The sequence below is a fragment of the Pyxicephalus adspersus genome, chromosome 3 (genome assembly GCF_032062135.1).
Source record: "Pyxicephalus adspersus chromosome 3, UCB_Pads_2.0, whole genome shotgun sequence".
Classification (NCBI taxonomy): Eukaryota; Metazoa; Chordata; class Amphibia; order Anura; family Pyxicephalidae; genus Pyxicephalus; species Pyxicephalus adspersus.
The window spans coordinates 94,013,818-94,039,419 of record NC_092860.1 but is presented as its reverse complement, the minus strand read 5'-3'; the positions used below and the strand labels follow the sequence as shown (position 1 = coordinate 94,039,419).

Genomic DNA, 25,602 nt, shown 5'->3' with positions numbered 1-25,602 from the left:
CAGGGTTTCATTCAGGAAGATAGATACATTTGTCCAAGGTACAGATTATATGCGGAATCATTTTCTGTTTCGGAATCGGGCAGTTTTCTTTCTGACCAGATAGTGGAGGAAGAAGAAGAAGAAGAAAAAGAAGAAGAAGAAGAAGAAGAAGAAACTGATGGAAATACAAGCGCAGAGATACCAACAACAGCTGGAAGTACTAGCAATTTATTGCCAAAAATGACTGCTGATTATGATCCTGAGGTGTTTTTGACCATGTTTGAAAGAACCGCTGGGAGAGAAAATTGGCCTAAAGAACAGTGGGCAAGATTGGTGGCCCCGTTTTTATCTGGAGAATCCCAAAAGGCCTATTATGACCTGGAACTGTCGGAAGCATGCGACTATGTCCGCCAAAAGGCTGAAATACATGCACGGCTGCGTGTCACCCTGGCTGTCTGGGCCCAGCGTGTGTATAACTGGTCTTATCGAGCAGGGAAACCTCCCAGATCACAATGTATGATCTGATCCATCTAATAAAAAAGTGGCTACAACCGGACAATGTTGTCGGGACCACAAATTGTGGAACGGGTAATCATGGACCCGTTCCTGAGATCCCTGTTTTCATCCAAAAGTGGGTGAGCCATGGATACCTGTCTTCAGCAGAAAAACTGGTGGACCTAGTGGAAAGGTACTTAGCTGCTGAGAACCTAAATGCCTCTCTTCAGTACTTACAGACTTTCCACCCCAAGACCAGACCATCCCCAAGCTGTGGGTAACATTGAACGAAGGAATGGGGGTGGAGAGAGCGAGAAAAGGGAAGCTAAGGGTACTAGGCAGACTCCAGCCAATGTATGGCGGGAGAGACTAGGAAGGTTAGCCCCCCAGGAGGCAGCCAAAAATATTATTTGCTACCGCTGCCGGAAAGAAGGATATATTGCTGCGAATTGCCCTGTGGTGGATGAACCAATGCACTGTGACTTTCTGAGTGGCAGATGGGAGTCTCTTTTTGCAACCATTGCACGCCCTACCCTACAGAGCGATGAAAAGTATTTTTATAAAATGTTTATGAATACTAAATAGATTATATGGGTGTTAGACTCAGGTAGTGTGGTAACGCTGGTGAAAGCTGAGCCAGTAGCTACTGAGACCTCCTATCTTAGAACAGTGAGGGTAAAATGTATACACGTGGACACTAGGGAGTATCCTGTGATGACGGTGTCCTTTGAGACCTCTCTAGGTAAACTGTGTCATCAGGTGGGGTTGGTTCCCCACTTACCTTATGGTACTATCATCTGGAGGGATTTTCCCAAATTCTGTGAACTCTGGGATCACCCACCCAATGCAGCGCTGACATCCTCAGAGCATGAGGCTAATGAGGAGTTCTCTGATTATTGTGAGGGCACTTCGGGGTATCCTTATTACGCTATATATATTGTTAACAGGAACGTTAATAGATGGTTCTTAGCCCTTCAGGAGTTTAGCTTTACTGTCAAGCATCGTCCTGGTGTGCAGATGGGGAATGCAGATGCATTATCCCAGGTCCATACCTACTTGGCAGCCTGTGTCCCAACCCTAAGGTTGAAACAAGAGGAGGGGTATGTAACAGCTGGCTAACGAAAACAAAGGGTTTCATCCAGGACGATAGATACATTTGTCCAAGGTGCAGATTATATGCTCACACTATGTATAGCACATGTAGAGTATGTAGTGCTAATAACAACATTGTTAATTGTAAACATTTTAAACGTTTTCCCTTATATGAAGTTTTACTATGCATTTTGAATCTATTTTACAAAAATGGGTGTAATACTGGGTGCACCTGTGACAAATGCCTTATAGTGTTTCATGGCTCCTTGGTTGTCTTTGGCTGCTGCATATCTACTCTGACAAGAGCATGGGCAGAGTACAGTGAGAAGGCATTTACAAAATACTCACATTAAAATACAATTACAAATGTAAAATAAAATTGAAGATACAGACTGGACTAGATTTTGGCAATTGATGCACCTTCTTGTATGACACAATCAGAAAAGTTAGTTTGGCTAGGAAAGGTTGCTGTTGGTACCTGAGAAACTAGCACAATCTTGGGTAATTATGTTACCTCTACAATTGTTCTTGGAACAGTTGGCAGCTGCCTTTAGTGAAGTCTCCAAAAAACCCAGAAGGGTTTTGTGAAATTACAGCCAGGATGTATTTTTGTTTTATTGTTATGAAAAAGATGTATAAAACTTGTGATACTTGTTGCTTGTTTTTGCTTGTGATACTTTTTGCTTGAATTTTTTTGGAACGTTTCACCCTTTAAAGGGTGAGTAAGAAGGTGAAACTGAACGTCATTCCTTATAAACCATGTACATTACACATAAGTATATATCATTACTTATAAACCATGTACATTACACATAAGTATACACCTGGGGAAAGGCCAGCAAGGCCACCCTATGCCTTTCCTTAGCCTTGGGTATAATAAGAAAGCAGACATACATGCTTTTATTAAACACAAGGGAATACATCATGTAAAAGAATCCTTTTACATTCCTTCAGTACTTTCTGTGGAAAGACACATGCATTACAAAAAATTAGGATTATACTCTATTATTCACATTTGTATAAAAAAAAATAGAACACTGTCCATTCATTCTAACAAGGACTTGGTTGCTGCACCATGTTTACCTTGTGTTTCTGCTAAATATAGTAATTTCCATGTCCAACCCTTTGGACATGCCTCCCTTTCTTCATTTTTATATTACTGTATATTAATAATAATAATACAGCCTCAACACATCCACAGTACTGGAGTTTCAAGTACATATTCCAGTTTACCAAAGAAACAGATATTCTGTATCAATATTTTTATAATATATTTACCACAATGTAAGTAATACAAATGTAAACACATTTTAATCATACAAGTTTTGCATGTTTTCAACGCCTAAAAATATTTGTTTTAAATACATAAAAATCAATTTAAATATAGAGGTCTACTTACATTCAGGCTGTTATTGTCTAGTAGGCCATCACTAGGAAACGCATCAACACATTTCAACCAAACTTGACTCAGACATGACTCACTCATGTGAGTGCACCTCTGATCCATGTACAGCAATTTGTATGTATGTATGTATGTATGTATTGCTCAGTGACCGTGTGCCTTTTGCTTACATACTTCTTGAAAAAATGTTTTAACTCTTTGACAAATTTCTGGCCTGTAATTATGCCTTGGAGAAAGCGCAAGCGATTGGCCGAGTGCAATCAAAGGCAAAAAAAAAATGAAACAACACTGTGAGAGAGCTACTACAGCAAGAGCTTCAGAGACCGTACAACAGCGTGAGACCCAACTACAGGAAATGAGAGAAAGATCTACTACATCTAGAGCTTCAGAGACAGTACAACAGCATGAGACCCGAGTACAGGAAATGAGAGAAAGAGCTACTACATCTAGAGCTTCAGAGACAGTACAACAGCATGAGACCCGAGTACAGGAAATGAGAGAAAGAGCTACTACATCCAGAGCTTCAGAGACAGTACAACAGCGTGAGACCCGAGTACAGGAAATGAGAGAAAGGGCTACTACATCTAGAGCTTCAAAGACAGTACAATAGTGTGAGACCCGAGTACACGAAATGAGAGAGAGCCAGGGGATGCCAAGGGAACAAGGTAAGTGGGCTTTTTTTTATGTTTTTGGCGACCCCGAGTGTGATTTGGGATTACCGCTTTTAGCATGTAAAATACACTCAGGATTACTGCTAGGAGGGTTAATAACATAATACAACTCATGTTTCCAAAGGATTTCTATCCACATTCATGGTGCAAGGGCAAATTTACTATAAAGTAGGATCGTTACTTCCACTGCCAGATCAACTACCAAAATTTCTACAACTATATTTTATTGAAAACAAACTAATAGAAACTGACCAGAGGTGCACCTACATCTCGGGAACAAAATTTTAGATTGTCTTAAAGTTACAAAGGATGTTTCATGAGCAGAATGTTCCTATTAAAACATTTAAAACAGCATTGGAAGGTATTCCATTAATTTAGGTTAATTTAATTTAATTGTATATTGTACTTATACTTTTAAAGCCTGTAAAAAAAAAAAATAAAATGTCTTTGATTAAACACTATAGCTTCATTTGATTCCTTTTCCTGTATAAGATTGCAATAAAAAAATACCCAGGCAATGCCGCGTAATCAGCTAGTTATTAATAATATTATTATTATTATTATTATTATTATTATTAATAATAATAATAATAATAATGTGACGTGGGCTCTGACATGAGGAGAGGGTGAATGATAAAGTAGCAGATAGTCTGTGGGTTTCACTGTTGGAAAAATTAAATTCTAATGTAGATAAAGAAGAATTTTACATTGATTGAAAAAAATTCAAAAGAGTTCAACCGCAGGGAAAACAAACAATTAGCAAGGGATGATGTAAGTAAGTCCTTTTTGCTATTCTTCTGGACCTAAACAAGCATTCCACACTTGCACTGCAAAAGTAGGGTGAATGATTCTCGTAGTTCAATTAGAACTTTTAGTGTAAATGGGCAAAAGATATCTAAATCACTCCTGTTAAAGGACCTTTCAGATTCCACCATAAACTCCTGCAAGAATCTCCTACAGCCTATTTTGGGGACTGGATAAAAGGGCTTCCTAGTGGTAAGAGACGCATGATATGTGAGTTTGTGTGTGGGAGGTCAGAGGCACTGATTAAAATTTAGGCTAATCCCACGTCTTTTTTTTTGCAAAAATAAAGACCACCATATACAGGTTCAAAACATCCCCTAAACATAATTAATGGATTTGTGTATTTACAATGTTGCCTTCCAAGCTGCATGAAAATGGGATTAAGCTACCTATTTATTTACTTTTTTTTACTTGTGTATGTCCCCCTTGGCAGTACCCAGCTTCCTATACCCCTTGTGACAATACCTTGCTTTATTAGCACATAAAAAGGTTTTAACAGAATTTGACCTAAATGTTGTGTTGAACTTTGAGTCAAATTTGATGAATCATCCTCAAATCAAAGCTGGGCAGATTCAAATATCCCTTATACTAGAACATAAAGTATTTATATTGCATTTATGTCTTTATTTTTAGTTTCCTGCTAAAATGTCTTTATTGAAAAGTATGCACCTTTATTTGGTGGTCTGTAGGAAAATGATACCTTTGTTGTGTTTCTCAGAATACTATCTACAGCCAAAATATCATTTGTGCAGGTATTGTAGTATCAGATGAAAAGAAAATCAGCCATAGCTCAGGGAACCCTTAGCAACCTCTGGAGGATATGCTGGGTTGCAAGGAACCCTAGTTGAGTGTTGTTTTTAGTATATTCTTAATTATTAAACGATGAGTGGTAAAAAGTGGCATCTAGGTGAGCATTTCCAGGAAACAAGTGAGACTTTATTCATCAAACCTTGTAACTGTACTCCAAAAAATATTCTACTCAGTTTACCCTAGTCTGATATTTATAAAATCCAAATCCACCAGATTTACCATGGTTCCTCATTTTTGGCCTATCAACTGAAGCCAGCACTTTCAATGTCTCTCATTGCATTTTTAAATCAGATATATACTTTAAAAAGGGGGGTTTAAACTTGTTCCATCTATGTATGCTTCTGCATTACAGACAAAAAGGCAGCAGGGTTTGCCAGAATTCTAGATTACTGAAAAGACTAGCATGCTTGGATGGAACACTAAGGGCCTGATTTATTAAAGTTCTCCAAGACTGGAAAAGATAGACTATCATGAGTGAACCCGGGTGACTCGGCAATTGTGGAATGGATTTCTTAAAAGTGATTAGCTATTGGTTGGCAAATATTTTCAATCACTTACTCCCCCATGGCCAGAAACATCAAGTAATGTCTCCAGCTTAAACAGTGGAGTAAGAATGGGGATGGAGAGTGGCCTCTCAGAGGCACTCTCACTTTGCCCTGAATGATCTTTCATTAGGTAGTATTTAGGAAAATTCTTCTAGTGTAAAAAAAAAATAGCATCAACTCACTGCTGATTAAATGTTTTTCATACACAGTACAGTAAAGGGAAAGGCGTGTTTTCCTAACATGTATACTGAAAAGTCTTACTTTTTTCAGTCTGCTAATCATTCTTGAAGACACATTAGGAAACTTGCCTATGGTTAAGGTGGGGCAAGAATAACATATCAGTGTCAGCTAAGGCTGAAGTGTTCTGTGTTTCCCAATTATGTTTATTACACTTAATTGCCATGAGTATATTACAAATTGCTTCATACATAGTACTTTACATATACGTAGCTGTAGATTAAAAAGCAGGAAGCTACTCTAAATGTTGGTAATGCTTACAAAAGTGTTACATTCATTGAATATATACAGGGAATTCCACAGCGTTCATGCTGACCTAGATACACAAGAGTGTTCTTTTAAAACTAATATAGTAAAGGGACTAGGCTCCTTTTCTCATCACTTGGCGATAACTTTAAATATTACAAACTGAATGTATTATATACAAAAAACAGTTGCATTTTACTTGCAAATGGTCCCTCTTAGTTGTCTTTTCTATTTATGGCCTGATTTATTAAAGCTTTCCAGAACTGGAGAAGATAGACTATCATGGGAGAACGTGGGTGATCCAGCAAACCTGGAATTGATCTGGTACAGTGAAAACATTTGCCATATTAAATGATTTTAAAGAAATCTATTCCAGGTTTCCTGGATCACCCCATGTTCTCCCATGACAGTCTTTCCTCTCCAGTCTTGTAGAGCTTTAATAAATCTGGCCCAATTTTGCTTTTCTTCTAAGAATATTTTAGGTGCCTCACTATTGGTTATGTGGGATGACTGGAAATGTGGATAAAGACAGGTTGATCAACACAAGAGGAGATACTGAAATGTTGTTTGAAGGTTTTTCATTTACTGGAAAGCATCACAAGAAGAAATTAAAAACAGTAAATAAAACAGAATAGAATGAAAAGAATAAAAAGAACACCCCCCAGAAAAGCCTTATTAGAAGCACATGCCAATATAGATTTGTGATTCTGCGTTAAAAAAAAACAGAGCTATGGTTGTCAGAATGAGGTAAATATGCATCTCTGAAGATAAGGGGAGGTGAGGTTAGGTCAGGGTGGGGGGAATAGAAGGGATAAGTGTACTAAAATTCAGTTATCTTTTAAAGGAAATCTGCACAGAGAGAATATGGAATCTGCCATTGCTGATCAGTGGGTTTTAGAACATTCGGGTCACTACACAAGTTTGCAGATTTGGAGTTATAACTTCACTCTGGCTTTCCTGACCCTTCATACCTTTACCCATTCTCCCTGATGCTCAAGAGCGCATTAATCTAGAGATGAAGAAGGAAGTGTACTTAGGTTTTTTCTGTATGAATATTCATATTCTGATGCACATTTTTCATCTTCTCTCATCAGTATTTTCACCCATGAAAAAGAACAAATGGGTAAAACTTATTTCTTTTTTTATGATCTACATATTTAGTAAAAAAATATAATATAAATATTGTTAAACTTCTATATATAGTGTTTAAATGAGCATGGGACATACATTCAGAAATTATTTTAACTTTGCCTATTAAAATAATTGAGTAAAGTGGTGAAAAAAATATCAAAAGTTATTTAATGTTATGAGAACTCAATCTGCACTGTTAAATATCTTATTTAAATATTAAAATAGATGTAAAAAGCTTTCATCAGTAAGACTAGACCGCAAAAAGCAGTATTTGATGGAACATAGCAGTTGCAGGTATCACCATCTAGGGATAAATAAATGAAATGTAATTAGGAGGCGTATATGTTTTGTCATTACAAGACTGATCTGTGAATCATGATAAAAAATTTTATAATGTTGCAAGAATTTTTGTAAAAAATTCAATGTCATCCAGATAAGCATGTACTGTTACACTGGGTGTAATATTGTGGAAAATCCAATGGAATAAGTACCCAGAAAGTAAGAGAAAGTTTGGGCAAAAGGGTGAAGTCTGAGCAACCAGCTAGAATCACCCCTGAACTACACCAGAGTAGCTAAGCTTGTATACCTTGCTATCTGGTAAGAGGGTAATGGATGTCTGGGATTTAGAAACAGATGACAGATTGCCATTTTGTTTGTGTTGAGTGTTTTCTAGAGCAATTCCATTTAGGTGGGTCCACTCAAGTAGCCCCCAAGTCCTGCATGCCAGTTTTGCCACACTAGGGATATGTATTCCAGGACTCTCCGTTAATGTGGATATTGTGGGTCTGAATTTGTAGTAGAAGAATAAGCTTTGATATTGAAGCTATAGCCACCACACTCAATGCAACTCACTTCTCTCCACAGACTGCACTCATTTCTGCAGCCATTTGTTGGCTCATTGATTAACAGATGTGGAAAACAGAAATAAATCACTAACATTAATTAGTGAGATGCACAGTTCTACCCATATTGGCCTGCTTTATTCTATACTTCTACTACTGAGTTTTCAATCCAATTTATAAAAAAACCAACATGATGCTACTACTGATGAAATGTATTTTTTCAGGTATTTACTGTAAATGGTAATCCCTGATTAGGATGATTAGGCTAATTTTCTCAAGCAGCTGTATAGTTTAGTATTTTGCCTAAACAAGTGTGAGTATTTTGTGAGTATTTTGCCTAAACAAGCACAGAAATAGTGCACAGAACCAAAGCTCTCTTATGATATCATCATGGAGCGTTTGATGTAAATACATGTTGTCAGGCCTCCCTGTACTGAAGATCCAGCAACCATGTGTACAGTCATGTTGTGTTTGCTGCCTCCAGCAATTGTATCTAATCTTGTTTTGTTCTCCTCCCCTTGTGTTCCATACTGCTGCCTCCTATTACATTAATTTTACAATGGAAGCTGATGCTTTTTCTGTGAGGGGATACTAATGGGAATTCCAATAGTCCTCATTTGTATTTGATTGGGGATTTATTTTTGGGTAACACACAAAATACACAAGCGATACAAAACCAAGACCCCGAGAAAACACACAAAAACCAAGGCACAGAGAGAAAGAGCTGGAGAGGAAATCAACAGAAAGGACACAGTACAGAGAAGTGTTGAAAAGAAGAACAGCTTGTGGCAGCTATAGCTACTATTTACATCTTTCCTCCTAAAAATAACTGGTAAAAAACTGGTAAAACATTTGGGTTGGTTGTCTTCGACAATAAAAAAATGTTTCCCATTGGGAATGGGGCTCCTAAATGACAAGAGAGTACAAGCAAAGTTTCAGACATTATGGAGTTGCTTCTCCCATTGATTCAAAAATCAATCAAACCAGTATTGTCACTGGGCCCTGTGTCCTAGCAGTTCACAAACTGTAAAAGATATTATATTTTTATGTTATAGTGCGATTAGATGTCAAATACCCTTCAAAGTCTATAGGGTTAAATCCTGCTGTTTATTTCAGTTCATTGTTTGGGTTGAGGAAGCAAACTGTTCTCAAAAAGAACATTTAATACTTTTTTCATGCAGCAACAATATAAAAAAAATCCTTGAAACTATAGGCTAGGGGATGCTTTAAATCTCTTTGTGCTGGCTTCAAAAGTACCATGGGGATGCCCTGGAATATTTCCCAAAATTCTACTTAAGAGGAAGAAAACTGAAAAATGTCCAAAACCCAAAAAAAAAAAAAATACACTTACCTTTAATCCAGCAGCGCAGTCAATCGGTCCAGAGGTGTCTTCCATCTGGATCTGCGTCCTCCCAGTATCTGTCTCTGAGCCGGAGCACTGGGTGCCACCATCTTCCCCTCTTCTTCCGGGTTCTTCTTCCTATGTTACCCGACAGAGGTGCAAGATTGGGTGACGTAGGTTGGAAAAAAACTTTTTCCTTTTCACGAAAATGAGCATGCAAGCGCGTGACGGGAAGCGTGACGTTGGTATCCTGGGAGGCTTTGCGCTCCCATTCATTCTAGGGGGGTGCAAAAAGGGTGCTGCACTTTAAAAAAAAAATACAAACAGAATTTTTACCTTACATAAAAGGGTTGTCTACCCTTATATGTAAATGTAAAATTTCTGAGTTTAGGTATACTTTAAGGATTCCCTGTGCTATTACTACCATGCTGGGGAACTGTAATTTAGCAAGTGCCTATGTGACAAGTACAACACTGTTTTACTTTTATTATCGATTATACAGACAGAATCTAGAAGTGTCTCAAAACATATTTATCTGACTTTGCCAAACTTTTGGATGAGTCAATGTTCTGGTAGAAAGCCTGGGAATGAAAAGGAATGGCAGGTTCCACACAACTCCGTAGCTTTATTATTTAATTTGTGCTTTGTACTTATAAAATAAAACCAAGTCTCCTAAAAATACCCCTTGTTTTAAAAAGAAAAATATTTAACAACTTGGAAATACTTTGGCATTCAATACACATGGTAAAACTTGTTTACTGGACAGACATGAAAAGAGCAATATTTAAAAGACAAGGCTCCTGTTCTGTATCCAAGCATTGAGCAATATGCTAATGACTACTAACACTATTCAACATAACAGGTTTTAGTACTGCACATTTTTCTGACCGCATTCACAGGGGTAACTGCCAGTTCTCAATTAAAATCTATTTGTCAGCTAAGGACTACACAAGCTGCTGCCAAGACAGAATCTTATTGCATGTAGAGTACACAAATATACCAAAAATGTTTTTTCATCTAGATTAAGCATCCATTAGCTTTATCAACACTGGGTGGATAACAGAGAAGACAACTAATAAAACTCTTTGCACATCCCCCATTCAGCTTACAAACCAAATAGGTTTGCTGCATCCCCTACAGTCAGGTATACAAGGAGGTATTAAAATAACAATGACCTGTGTCTAGCCAGTAAGTGGGTTGCAGTTGATCAAGTCTAGAGTATAAAACAAAGTTCTGCTTTGATGATGCTTTGGAAACTGTGGTTATTTTGCTTGGTGTAGACACAAACCTCTTGTACTGGGTTGAATAATTCTCTGTGTCATTTAACCCTGAAAGGAAGTAGCACAGTATCGGTGGATCAGTGACTCTGCAGGAGCAGGGCCAGATCTGATGAGTATAGCAGCTAGTTCCTTTTTTATTGCATTTTTTACGAATAGTATGCAACAAATTAAAAAAAAAATACACTTACCTTTAATCCCACAGGGCAGTCCGATCCATCTGGGGGTGTCCTGCATCTGGTCCCGCGTCGTTACGGCATCCGACCCGGAGCCGGCCCTCCGGATGCCCCCATTTTCGTCTCTTCTTCTGGGTTCTTCATCCTATGTCACCCAACCCAGGCGCAAGATCCGGTGACATAGGATAAAAAATTGTTGATCTCACTGTGCATGTGTGAGATCAGCAAATTTTTTATTCCCCACCAAAAGGCTCCTTCTGTGCATGCCCGAGATGCTCCCCAAGAAGAACACAGGAGGCTTTGCGCTTCCATTCATTCTTGATCCCCTAGGCGATCAAGAAATAGGGGGCTGCACCTTTTTTTTTTAAAGGCATCTAAAACAAAAGTTTTTGGAGTTTAGGAACACTTTAACTGGGAATGATTAGGGGGATGTGAGATTTCCTGTTTTATAAATAGAGCCCTAGGACTTTTTATATATCAACCTTCAGAAAGTCAGAGTTTGTATGGAAACTTTAAGGAGCTCCAGTGGCTCTGTAGCAAGAATGACTATAAATAGTTAGTGATGATCTTGAACCTTGATCATATGAATGAATGATATCAGTGGAAAGCTTGCAGTGCAGGCATTCCCACTACAGGTGTAATTTAATACAAGCACTTAAATAAAACTGTCATTCCCTGAAATCTTTCTGTACTATCAACAACTACCTATTCTCAAACTGCTCAGCAATCATACAGCAATCATAAAGTCCAACTAACCTATCAAAATCCTTGTCAAAATGTTAACACAGAAATGAATTCATGATTTTTTTCCTATGGTGGCAATAGTTTTTCTATTAAAAAAGCTTAATTTATAAATACATTAAAGAGTTTTTGAGAAAGAATCTCCTACCTTACTACAACAGTCAGCAAAGTGTTTGTACAGTGTACATTTACTGGAAAATATTGGACATTTAGAACACAACAGGTAATGATATGGTATATAAAAACAGACAATAGTACTCTTCTAGCCTTCAACCAGTTTGGGGAAGGTCCGTTTCTGTTTTGACAATGTGCAGAAAACCAGTGCAATAAAGAGATGATTTAATGAGTTTGGTGTGCAGAAACTCAGCATGGCCTTTACAGATCCTAACCCTACTAAACACCCAGAGAATGGACTAAAACATTAGTTGTGTTCCAGGTATTCCCTGTAAACCTGCCTCAACATCTACCCTGCAAAAAAAGTCTGTAAATGCCTTCTCTTTCCCACTGCTTTGCCACTGAACATCCTTATGTTCAAAAAGCATGGCCTCATGGAGTTGTCTGGAAAACAGACCCTTTTTGTTCTACAGCTGTAAAAATCATCTAATAAATAAACCCATGAGAAGGATGTCTCCTCCTACACTGAAAGAAAGTAGCAACCACAAATGACCCTTGACCATCGCTATAGAAAATATACTGCTGTTTCGGAGAATATACTATCAACAAAGTGTAGAATGTTCTCCAGCAACCCATGCAATCAGAACAAAAAGTAGCCAAGTATCCAGCTGATACTATTTAAAATATCACAAAGCAAAAGGTGGATAAATACAAGCGTTTTCTGTTCACTGAAGCAACTAAATTCTGTGTGTTTTATAATTGCTTCTTGTGTTGGCCGTATTCCCACCAGACAATTAGCATGTGCTACACTGACTGAGCAGCACTTTGCACAAGAACATCCTCCTGGTGTAAATCCACTGCAGTTCGCAGTAATGTATGACTGCATAAATGCATCATTGCCTCTCCAAATTTTTACCACTAAATGAAATATAGGTATATACTATTGTTAGCATTCAGTGTGCCCTAGGAACACATGTAAAAGCACAGCTTGTTCCTGCTTGTATAAACTTGCTACCAATCATGTTATGTGATTGCAATGGAACCAATCTTATTTTTCACAGCCTTAGTAGAGCCTACCATATTAGCCATTGGTTATTTCAAAATGTTTACTGTAGAATTATTAATGTGCTAACATTTCTATAGGTCACTTGTCACTTTCTCTATATTACATCTAGACCATACAGATCTTAAGCTTAAGCTCCCAAGGAAGCCTTTGAAGGCGAAACGCGTCAGGTCCGCCTAAGACACATACGGGTAATAGCTAGTAGCAAACTTGTCTAGGAAGTATATTTCAGTCAGTTGATGTACAAACCAGACCAAATATTTATAAATATAACGTATGTAAAATATTTATGTATGAAATTGGATTTATACTAATACATAATTAATGATTTTACTCAAAAATTTGTGAGCGGAAACCCCTTTCTTACTCTTCTTTCCTTTATACCTTAAATTAACATAGAGGTAGCTCAATATCAACCTCGGAGGGCCGTTAACTTTTCCCAAATACAAGTAGCCCATTTATGTTCCACTGAATTTTTTTTCAAAATTCATTTTCCACTAAGAATACATTTATGACCTTCAACAAAACAGCCAGTTTTTGTTCAAGCTCCCGACCAAAGTTCTTAAAAGGACTTCCACTCTCACTAAGTGTGTCTGGACTACTGTTTGCATCTCCTGGTCAGTTAGCCCAAAACCAATTCAGGTAAAATTCATAGTGCGGCCAAGAAAGGCTAGCTAGGGTGCTTCACTCTTTTAATTCTGGTATTAAGAAAAGTATTTGGATTTCAATATTGGTTGTATTTTATTGCTTTTCTTATATGAACAGATCAGGAATTGTGCCTGGACTTCTTAACGCACGCAATTACCTTATTAATACTTCTCTGATCTCTGTCTATACAACCTTGCCCTAATACCTAAAGTATGTTTAAAACAGTTGTTTTTTGAATATTTATATTTCTCCCTTTACACTTTAGCCAGTGATCCTGGGTAATTCAGCATGGCACAGTGTGTATTTCTATCTTTTTATTACATTTTTTTACCATTGTAAACATGTAACAGGAAAATCGTTTTGTCACATAGCATTCAATAATTAAAATATTGAAAAAGAACAAAAGTAGTTAAGCAAAATTGAAATTTCACAAAACATTAGCATAACCATAAACACAAAACAAGGTGTCAGTTGTATCTGGTTTTTAACCTTTCAGCCTTGTCTGAGAAAGTCCTAAACTATTCTGCTTAGAGTTAATTGTTCTGACCCATCAAGCCCATTGTCTTTAAGCTATGGATAGGACTGACAGACACACAAGGGAGGGAAGGAGTTGAAAAGAGGAGTCTTACACCACAAGCTGAAAAAAAAAATTAAATATTGTCCATTTAGCTGGACCTATAAGTCATCCAGGGTTTTCAGATTCAGTCACATTTATCTAGGGTGTTGTTGAGGGTATGCGTTAGCCTGTCGTTTACCATAACCCAATTCATTTTGGCAAAAGCGCAGTTTCTTTCTGATTCTTAATGCCTGTACTTTGACACAAACAGGTACAAAAGTCACCTGCAGATGCCACAATTTTATATTAGGGTTCTGGACACTGGTAGCCAATAATAAACAATTAGCAGCCAGTAGTCCTTTAGTCCTGTGCTCTTCTTAATTTTTATAATAGGAATCAATACATCATGTTTATCGAATGTGCTGCAGCCCTATTTAATCCTACCGTAAATGGTAATCCAAGCAACCAGTGAGAATCACTAAATCAGGGATGAAGTCAAGTATAAAACCTAGTGGGCAACTTTTAGGGTCAATGGACAATCTTATTAAAAATGATTAAGCCGCAATGGCTCTTTAAAGCAGAATTCAAATTTTACTTTTAATGCACTTCATGTTAGCCTCACATCCTTTTATGCTTGCATTTTTACGTCTAGTTTATGTTATGTTTTTGTTTATGTTTTTTTTTGTTGAGTGCAGTTTTATATTTCACAATGGTTAAGGGCTTTCTAGTCTATGTATAAAAAGATTAATGACGTTCCTTTGTATAGTAACAACCACCAATGTCTAAAATTAGCTTGCACCTAGGGAACAATACCCAGTGCACCACAAACTGACTTGCAATGAGCACACAATTTTATAGGGGTGGAAAATTCTTGAATTAGCTCATTCTGCAGAAGACCTGTGCAGGCCAAGCAGTGGCCTTTTTTAATATACCAGATTTCATTCACATTTTGCTCCAGCACGCAGAAGTGTATTAACTTTTTTTTTTTAATTAAACTTATCCTTCTGTTTCATAATTTATCAGGAACAGCTAGAACATTTATATCCTGACATGTTCCCTTTAAAGGATGTCTGTCATAGGACTTTTCACTGCTGATTTTGTCATCTGAAAATGCTGGTCAACTAGAAGTTATTCAGACTCCCTAGTTTTAATATCTTAAATAAATGACTTTTAATGGTTGTGTTAAGGTTTATAAAGGATTTCTCCGAAGATCAAGTGTTCTGGTAAATTTATATTAGGAAACATCACACTACCGTGTCACCTGGTGACCTTTTTCAATCATTGTTTTAAATGCATGCCACTTCACTGCATTCACAAATGGGCACTAGTACCTTGACAGAACTGTCACAACCTCTAAAATTAAATTCAAATAATCAGTCAGTTATCAGTTCAGTTTTTAAGTGCAGAACATGACCCAGCTAAAAGTATGGTTTACAATGTAACATGAACTAATCTTTCTCTCATATTTAAATAAATATAATTTTCCTTTCAAAACAAGTCCGTAGTGTTAGGACAGTAGAAGGTGTTAATTACTCATTTACAATAAATCTGTCAAGTAATTTAAAGTATTAAACGACATCAGGAACAAAAAAAAACAGGCTTGTAAAAAATGTTTGCACATGTTTTTTTGGTATCTACTTGAACCCTGACAACCAAGGCTTGATGTACATCTTCCCTACAGGGCATATGAATCAAACTGTAAAATCTTACTTCTCCTATCTGATCAGTGTGATAAAGTCTGGATTGAAGTTTTGTGTAATACAGCATCATGGATATGTATGTATGCATAAGAGCTAATTATTTTAGTGATTTCCCAGGCTTACTTTATTGAACAGAACAGGTGAAACTGTGCATTTATTTTCCTATATTCTCCAGTATCCAACAATTTCTTTGCAGCCTGACATGAATACAAACACAAAAACTTTCTAAATATATTTATTTAATGCGGTTTATATTATCTAAGTGATATATATAAAAGCAAACAGTTAAAAAAAAACAGAATCACTGGGATGGATAAAAAATCCCACCCCAAAAAAAAGACTTAAACTCACGTAGACTCACTCAGGTGTAACTAGCGTCTCCATTCCACAACAAGCTATGTAGATGGCTTTCATCTGTAATCATTTGTAATGTGTTTGATTATTTTAGCATAAAACATTCCAGTGCTTAGACTTAATTCAAATAAAAGTAAATATTCAATTATGGGTGGAAAGGCACTGTCTAAAGACCTTGGGGATGAACACAAGTAAGGAGATACAAGAAAGATATGGTCAGAATAGCTGGCCTCAAACCAAACAGTTAATGCGGTAAAAAGTCAATACAGCTCACCATCCAAAGAACACCAAACTTTTAGTAAAAAATGGAGGTTGTAGCATCCTGTTGTCAAGACAGAAGAAAAAATTGATAGGGCAAACTATCGCCACAAGGAAAATTTGATGTAATCTGCCAGAAAGTTGGTAACTGAAAGAAGGTTTGTCTGACCTGAAGAGCACAGCAAAATTTTCTTGCATGGCCTAGTCAGAGCCCTATTGAAAATGGACCCTATTGAAAATCTGTGGACTGACTTGAAGCTTGCAGTCCACCAATGGTCTCCATTCAAATTTATCTCATGTCTTAATGTACCTGGAGTTATTGGAGTGGGCAGGAGTAGTTGGAGTAGTACTGCAGCAGTTTATTTTGTATTGCTTTTCCTGCTTCATTGAGTTTCTTCTACCTATATGCTTTGCTGGAAAGTAACTCTAAGGTCTCTTACAGATGTATTGTTGAAGTAGGAGGTGTATGTTTAAGCCAAACCTTTTTTTAACTTCAGATACAATACAGAAGTTTTTAAACTTTTATTGGGTTATTGTATACTGTTTTTGTCTCATTGTTTTGATTTTACTTTTGGAAACATACCAGGGGAATACCTGGCCTATACAACTGTCACATTGGATAATTTTACCTTTACTACTTGTTGTAGCAACAACTCTAAAATTTTGAAATTCCCCCTCAATCACACCTACCAACTTTCTGAGGTGGAAAAGAAGGAAACATTATTGCACAAAGTACCTACTATGGGATAAGGATACAACCTTGCCATGCCCCATTTATGACAAAAAGGTTGCTTTTTTACCATTATTGATTTTTAAAATACCAAATGCACCATTGGATGGAAAGTTAAATGTAGTAACACTTTTATAGGTACATATTACATCTGTTTAGAGGTCTATGCATTAGACAAAAGTGAGGAACAACTGAGAGGAATAGATGGACAGAGTAATTCCAAAAGAGGAAACATCCTTTACGTTAACTTTGAATATAAAGATGGTCTACAATTTTACTAACATTTTTTTTACTGACCATAAACAAGGGTGTAGATCAGGAAAGGGGAGTACATTCAAAATGTATTACTTGAATACTTGCTTTTGAATAGTCACTTAAGGTAATAAAGCCACAGGATCATTATAACAAACAAGCAGCATTTATAAAATGAGAACTTCATTGCATTTGCAGCCTGATGTTTTTCTTAGGAAAGCTGGACGCTGGCCAGCGACCCACCCCACTTGATGTCATTTCTCAAATAGAAAAACAATACTCTAAATTGCCTAAATATCCACCTGAATAGAGATATGCTTTAAAATATAAAACGTAAAACATGAGAAAATAAAAAAATATGTAATTTGTTCTGAATGCATCCCTGACCTCAATTATCATACAGAATTGCAGTGGTGCAGGTAAAGCTTTACTGCATAGACATCTGAAAGATGTTCATACTGCAGTATATAGATTAGTTACGCTATGAAGCAACATATCACAATGCAACTGCTTTAATATACTAAGATATCTAATGCGTAAAACACATTTTGCACTATATACACACTAAAAACAAATGGATATTTAATACATACCTCAAACATTGCAAATTTTAAATTGCATTTTTTACATTGCATTCACCACAACCTTATTGAATAGTCCATAGAACTAAATCTGTTTTACAAACTTGGGTGAAAACCTGCAAATATGCACAGTTCATGTGCCCACCCATTTATATGTCAGGATGTGAATTGGGAATTGCTAATCAACCTAAAACCTGTACCTGTAATCTTTTATTTGCCATTTTAAAAACAGGTTAAACACTTGCACTTTGGAAAATTTCTTACAATTTAAAATTTAAGTTAGGAAAATACTGTAAACCTGGATCTCAGTAATCTGCAATGTCATAGATCAAGATATCCACTGCAGCTCTTCTGGGTGGTTATACCAGAAAATCATGAACCAGGGGTTTTCCATTCAGCAAAATACAGCCTACTTGGAAATCTCAGGCTATTCAACAATAACGCTTTTAATGATCAAATTTATTGGGCATAGGACAAACTGTTGTTAAAAATTACCTTTCTGATCCAGGGATTGCCAGGTGTAAAGGTATTTTTCTTGCTACTTTGCCAATTTGAATAGTGAACTCAAGCAATAGGTGTGGTTTGCTGTTTAGATATTTAAAGGGTTCTGTCATTTTGGAGAAGAGGGCAAACTCCTGTAGGTAGGAAGTACAGGTGCCATGAGGTGCTTCACGTACCTGCAGCAGCCTCCCCAACCCTCCTATCATATTCCTCAACCAGTGATTTATCCTGTAATAGTAATCGGTGAATATGAATGTGAGCCCATATTAACAATTTTCAAAACTCATGTACTTGGAATAAAGGGATCTTGTCAGGGCAGCCCACTATTTGGCTATGATAGAAAGACAGGAAGATACTGCAGGTACCTAAACTTTATACATGGACCTGGAAGATTCACCATCACGGAATGTTCCAGTGAATGTCAGATTTATTGCTTTATAAACAGACCCCTTAAAATGAAACTCAAGTTCCATTTTTATGTTTGCATGATCAGGCAGGTCATTATTGTGGAAAGGGACAGGTGATGTCCTTTCTGCAATAACACATCTTACCTGCCTGATTGCTCTGGGTTTCTGAAGTCAAAGCTGAGCTACACATGCACAGCGTCTGCTTCGGTTGCCAGGGAAACCGGGCATTCCCAAATTCCCTTACGTGTGCCAGGATGAATGAATTTCCACACGCCTGCACAGTAATTACTTCAAGACCGCATGGCCAATCAAGATGGCAGAGGATCATCTGGAACAGGAAGAACAGAAGTAAGATGGCAGCACCCGGCACTGGAATGCAGATAGGTGAGCTGCGCGGATTTAGATCCAATTTACTGTGAGCCACTGCAACAGTTTATACTACATGGAAAGCCAAAATGTAAGTCAGATGTACATTAAACCTAGAAACCTTGGGTATTTTTCTTTTCGCCCAGCATGTGTATGGTGTAATGAAGTAATCCTAGAAGGTAATTATTATCAATTGCAGGGTCTGGCATTTTAGCAGACGTGTATTACATACATACAGGTGCACTTTAAAGGGGCAATAAAGCCAAATCAGACATTCCACTTCTGAATGAACACTGGTTGCCTGAACTTGATACCTGCCAAAATGTACCAAGGCACTTCATTCCACTTGTGGTTTATGGATAAATTGTGGGCCCTTTAATTGTTCCCTAAAAATGGGAACTCCAGTAATGGGAATCCCTAAAGCCCTCAAATTAAAATGTATAAAAGTGTGAAATCACTGACACACACTTTTTCTAGAACTCATGACACCAATGTTCTTTCTCCTAATGAGATACCCTTCTTAAAGTTCCTGACACCCATACTGGGACTCTTCCACAAAGCCACTACTGTATGCTCAGTGACAGTCATTAAAATTCTTTTCACATTACTGGATGGTCTTCCTCTGCTCCCATACAGCAACATGCCCTTCCTAGAGATAAAGTTGGAGCAGTGTTTCCAGTAGCATAGGTCATCATGGAAGCTGAACTTTAGTGATAAGTGTCACCAGCAACAGGATCGCCCTAAAATTGTCCAATGGAAGTGCCGGCATCTAAACAAAACTGAATTTCCACAATGCACAGTGAATGTGTGTACATTTGTAGTATTCTGCGGGGAATCTGTAGTAATTATAGTACTCCAAGTTATAGCACTGAGTGGGCTTTTTCTTTACAATAAAAGCACATAACATAACAAGTGCTCCATTACACTAAACTTCCATCATGCCTTATATGATATCAATGCTGGGTTACTGTGTCATTGTTCCCAATAAAAGGCGTGGTCATGACGTCATAGAATGACGGAAATAGTCATTACCCGGGTCTAGGAGCAGAGCAGAGAGGGCTGAGCCCCAAATGTCATTCTTCATGATAAAGGCTCGCTCATAGCAATGCAGCAAACAGGGTGTATTATCATATTGGGTGACAGCAGCATATTCTCACATAATACAGCATGCTTTACACACCCTGCAATGAGGAGACACCAAAGCACTGCACCTCATTCACACATACTACAACCCACCTGGCGTATCCTTGGGGGCATAGAGGGAGACACACCACCCCCTGGTGTAGAAGGGGCAGAGGTGGGAGAGGCCATCTTCTTGCAGCTGGGGCTCCTGTCCCCTCCCTCCTTTCAAGCAGTCCCTTTTCTTGCAGGCTTTTGGCGGAGGCTCCTGTTGCAGGCAGACACCTTCCTCATAGGATTATGGCATAGGGAAGATCTTGGTGCTTGCAGTGTGCCCCTCCCTCTGTCTGGCTTGTACCTAGACCCAGAGCTGGCAGCCAGGTGTCCTGTGTGTGACTGCAGTGAGAGACAGTCAGAGAAGCAATGACCTTCCTTAGCTGCAATAGAAGTCAGCAGAGAGCTGCAGAAAGAGGGCTGCACTCAGAGCCTGGCAGTCTGCAGTGTGAGAGACACACTGGGGGGAGAGGGCTGCTGCTCCTGCTAGTGCTTGGATTATTATAGAAGCACTCACAGGGAAACTGACAGGAACACACTGACTGAGGTGGAGGCTGGGCTTCTACTGAGACCTCAAAACCAACACTGCCATTGGCATGGGAGCTCATTATTGGGAGAAAGTCAATAAAAAGTAATTATAGACAATAATGACACTACAGCAATGGCTACAAAAATGGCTGCATAGGGTTCTTCTGTATGAAGCGCTGACTTTATTTTAGTCAGGAATGTTAAAACCACCTGTCAGTTTTTCAGTTCCTACAGGGGAGATTGAACCTATTTGTCCTGGTCACTAAGGCGTCTGGTACTCAATGTGATGGCAAACCCTAATATGCCTCCAATGAGCATGACAAAAACTTCATATAGGATATAGCTGTACTACTACAAACAGCACTGACAGACACTTTTTATTAATAATAATATTAAACAGGATTTATATAGCGCCAACATATTAGGCAGCGCTGTACATTAAATAGGGGTAGTAAATGGCTGACGTATACAGACAGTGACACAGGAGGGAACCATGCCCCAAAGAGTTTACAATCTGAGCATGTCTTGATAAAAAAGGATGTGTGTGCTTTTAAATGGCGCATCTGTGAATATATTTTACATAGTGCTGGGCTTTCTCCACTCCAGTTGCTGTTTGTGCCAATGTTGGCCACAAAACCCAAATCTTGAAGGTGGGAGCTTTGTGTGTGGGATGGATATATCATTCATCCATCAATAAGCATGTCCAATGCACTTTTAGCATTGGTATATGATAGATTAGTGTTTCTCAATTTTTTTAACATGAAGGAACCCTTGAAATAACATTCAGGTCTTCAGCAAACCACTTCTATATTTCCTATATTACCAGCTCACAGTACATTAGTGTGGTGGTCAGCATGAAGATTGACACTTACATTGCTAACCAGTGGGAAGAATGTCACTTTTACACATAGCCAAAAAGATCATTGGTGTCAGTGATAACTTACCTGAGAGTCACAAACTGCTTATTACTCAAGGAAGCTCTGGAGGAAGTTGGGAAACACTGCTAGAAGATTGCTATGCACAACGCACTAATATTATGTTAGTCACTTTGTAACCACATGTAACCATAGGGTGTGAACTGAACCACTGAAAATTAAGGTGCAATGGTAATCATGAAGTACAACTATCACTTCTACTGCCCAGATATAATTTAGCCAAGAATCTGGCCAAATTGCAAAAAAACACTTTACAACATAAATTTGTGGGAATCAATTAGTGCCATTGAAACACACGGACCTAGAAGATTCCTACAAGGAAGTGTTTGAGGGAATGTCTGATTACCTGTTTTATAAATAGAGCCCAAAGAGGTCTATTCATAAATGTTTTCATGCAAGATTCATATAAATTTCATTCAGAATATACTTACAACAAGTGATCAGGCACAAAAAATGTACTTTTTGTTTCAATCATTTTTTATAATAATATTTTATTATTATATTTATTACTGCAGAAACAACATTGACAACAGTTACCATGCGCTGTTTCAAGGTTACAAAAACATATATCAATAAGTAGTGAAAGTCCAGGTCTGTAGTGCAGCATTGTGTAGATCCATGAGAATAAAATTATTAGCAATAGTTTTTTTGTTGTTTTTTTGGGAAGGTTCTCTCCTCTACTGTCTTTACAGCTGTGGTAACTGTGCTGCAATCTCACCTGAGTCACCCTCTGCAGTACTGGATGAAAAATGTACAAAGTAAACTGTAAGACATCACAGAATGGTGGAACCATTAAACAAAACATAGCAATAAGGAAAGTAATGAGACGTTCAGGTTTGCATACCTTCGTACCTAATACTGTGTTTTGCTCCTTTTAGTAAAGTGATAGTTTTGGGTCTGGGCCTGTATTTCTTAGCTGCCCATTATTCTCAAAAAGCCTCCAGATCCCCTGGATGAGTGGTCTTGCATTAACTATACAGCTGAGATCTCCCCAAAGTGATTCAATGATTTCAATTGAGGTCATGAGACTCTGATGGGCACTCCAGCATCTTCACATGTTTCTGCTGTAGCCACTTTCTAGACTGTTCAAATAAAAGTCCTTTGGTTGGGCTGCAAATCAGCTCTCAGCAGCATCTTTGACATTAAAAATGTCTTCAAAACGTTGCCCCTTCAGATGTTTCCTCAAATTCCAGGACAAATATTAGTTCGAAGGGGCCAGTTCAGGTGAGTAGGGGGGATGGTGGACCAATTGGAAACCCAGGGTGTTCAGTTTGGCAGCCACAACATTGGACGTGTGTGCAGGTGCATTGTCCTGCAAAAAAATGATCCCTTTGGTCACTTTTCCATGGCATTTCCTCTTAATTGCCTCCTTCGGCTGGTCCAAAAGGTTAGCATAATACTGCCCGGTGATACTGGAGCCCTGAGGCAGATAGTCCACCAACAGAATACCTTCTTTGTCCCAGAAAACGAACGCCATGACTTTTTTGGCCGATTTCTGGATTCGGAACTTCTTCGTCCGCAGGGACACTCTGTGGCGCAATTCCTTTGACTGTTCCTTGGTTTCTTGATCATAGATGTGGAGCCAGGTTTCATCCTCAGTCACTAACCTAGCCAAAAAGTCGTGTGCAGCCTCAAAATGGGCCAAAATGGCTTTGGATGCTTCAACTCGTTCCTTCTTCTAATCACTGTTCAAACATTTCGGCACCCACTTCGCTGAAAGCTTGCACATGTCTAGGATAGTGGTGATAAGGGGAAAAAAAGAGAGCCGTTTTCACTGCTCATCCATGAGATTGGCATCTCTTTCCCCTATGTCCCTTTTGTGCATACCCAGAGCAGCCAGAGCTTCCCGTGATGTGTGATGTAGGTATCCCAGGAGGCTCTGCGCTCCCAATATGCCGTGGCGGTCAAGACTTAAAGGGGCAGTGCTGCATCCTTTTTTTTCTAAAAAAAGAGTGTTTCACTTAAAAAAAAACAACATTTTTACATTACATGGAAGGGTTGTCTACCCTTCCATGTAAAGTAAAAATAATGAGTTTAGGTATGCTTTAAATGACCACTGATTATGTAATTCCTGCATGTGGTAGCTGGCAGTGCTGCATACTGAGCCAAACTCTACACTTAGTCAAAAGGGACTCACATATTTTTTTTGTTGATTAGCTCTATCTCCTGGTGACATTTTGTTTTTTCATTTTACATCCACTTTAATCTTTGTCAACCCACAATCCAACATAAGAGTCAACAGCTACATCCTGCTCTGTGCAAATTTGACCCTGCCAACTACCTCTAACCATCCTCTTACTCTTTTACCAACCAATTTGTTTCCACACCCAGTCTACCCCACTCCAAGCCAACACACAATCAGAAGTTCTTTGCTTTCTGATGATCTTCTTACATTGAACCCATTTCTTTAGAAGCCTAGTATGTGCTTCTTTGCATTTTTTTCTATCCTGTATTTTTTTAATGAAATGTAAATTGAAATGTAGATGGAAGAGTGTATGTGAATGCATGCCCAAGTGATTCATGAATTGTTTTCATAAGTGTTTGTATGTCAGTGTTCATTTTAACAGACTCCACAGGCATGATTATCCTGGAGGTTATTGGGGATGGCCAACCTTGCAAATAACGGCTTACATTTTATACTCCTGTTCAATAAACTGCTGTTTACTCAAAATTGCAAAAATTTGCAAAGCATTTTTGGAACCAATAGATAAATCAGAGACACATATTTGTCAAGAAGTTTTGTTTTTAAATCACCAGCCAATTTTGTAGCCATTCTGGGCTAGATAACAATGATAAATGCATGTAAATGCAAACTTTTCATGCTATTTTTTATTTGCAAAGTGTTTAGAATGAAGATTGCAGCAGCACTAAATGCTGAATTCTAAAACTGGCAAAGGTAGTGGTAAAGGTGGCACTGCTGGTATTTTCTTCTTTCTTTAATTACATGTTTTTCAATTGCTTTTACAAATTACAATGCTGGTGTGAAATAATATTAGCATAGTATATAGAAGTTACAGGTATATATTTTATTGGCACAAACAACAGAATTTCTTTAAATTGTACTATATAATGTACATATGTTATTCAGGGAAAAACACATTTTATGTATATTGATATAATAACATGTCTTCTGTTTCTACTCCCTACTCCCTTTTTCTTTATTCTGCCCTGTTCTTTAAAAACAGCCTCAGGATTTGATCACACAATTATTGAGGTAAAGTGTAGTTTAGCAGCAGGTCATGTAAGCAATAGGGTAATGTGTAGCAAGGACAGAACAGCACAAATCTTCTCAAATATGTGGGTTACTGTATTTGTCATATCACCTCTCTGCCCTAAAATATTGGAGAATTTACAATCACCCTCTTTTGACCTTCACTGTCTACAACTATGATAGATGCAGCGAACTTTGAAAAATATGTGCAAAGTTATAGCCGAAAGATAGACATTTGCATATGTTGTCCTATGCTAATTTCAGTTTACTGGCAAAGGAAAAAGTGGACTGAATACAGATTTCAATTATCTATAAATAAATGATGAGATATAAAAAAAAGTAGCTTGCAAATAAACAACATGTCTAAAATATTCTAAAATAAATTAGTTAATATATAAATATTATAATATGTAAATATAAATATATTATATGTTT

General features: G+C 37.8%; 1 protein-coding gene across 1 annotated transcript in view; it reads right to left on the bottom strand.

Annotated features, from left to right (window-relative positions):
* ANK2 (ankyrin 2) overlaps positions 1–20,963 on the bottom strand; it is a 281,636-nt gene extending 260,673 nt beyond the window's left edge. Inside the window, exon 1 of the mRNA XM_072405742.1 lies at positions 20,557–20,963. The gene's annotated coding sequence lies outside the window, so the exon portion shown is untranslated. The remainder of the gene's footprint in view (positions 1–20,556) is intronic.
* Positions 20,964–25,602: the final 4,639 nt, after the last annotated feature.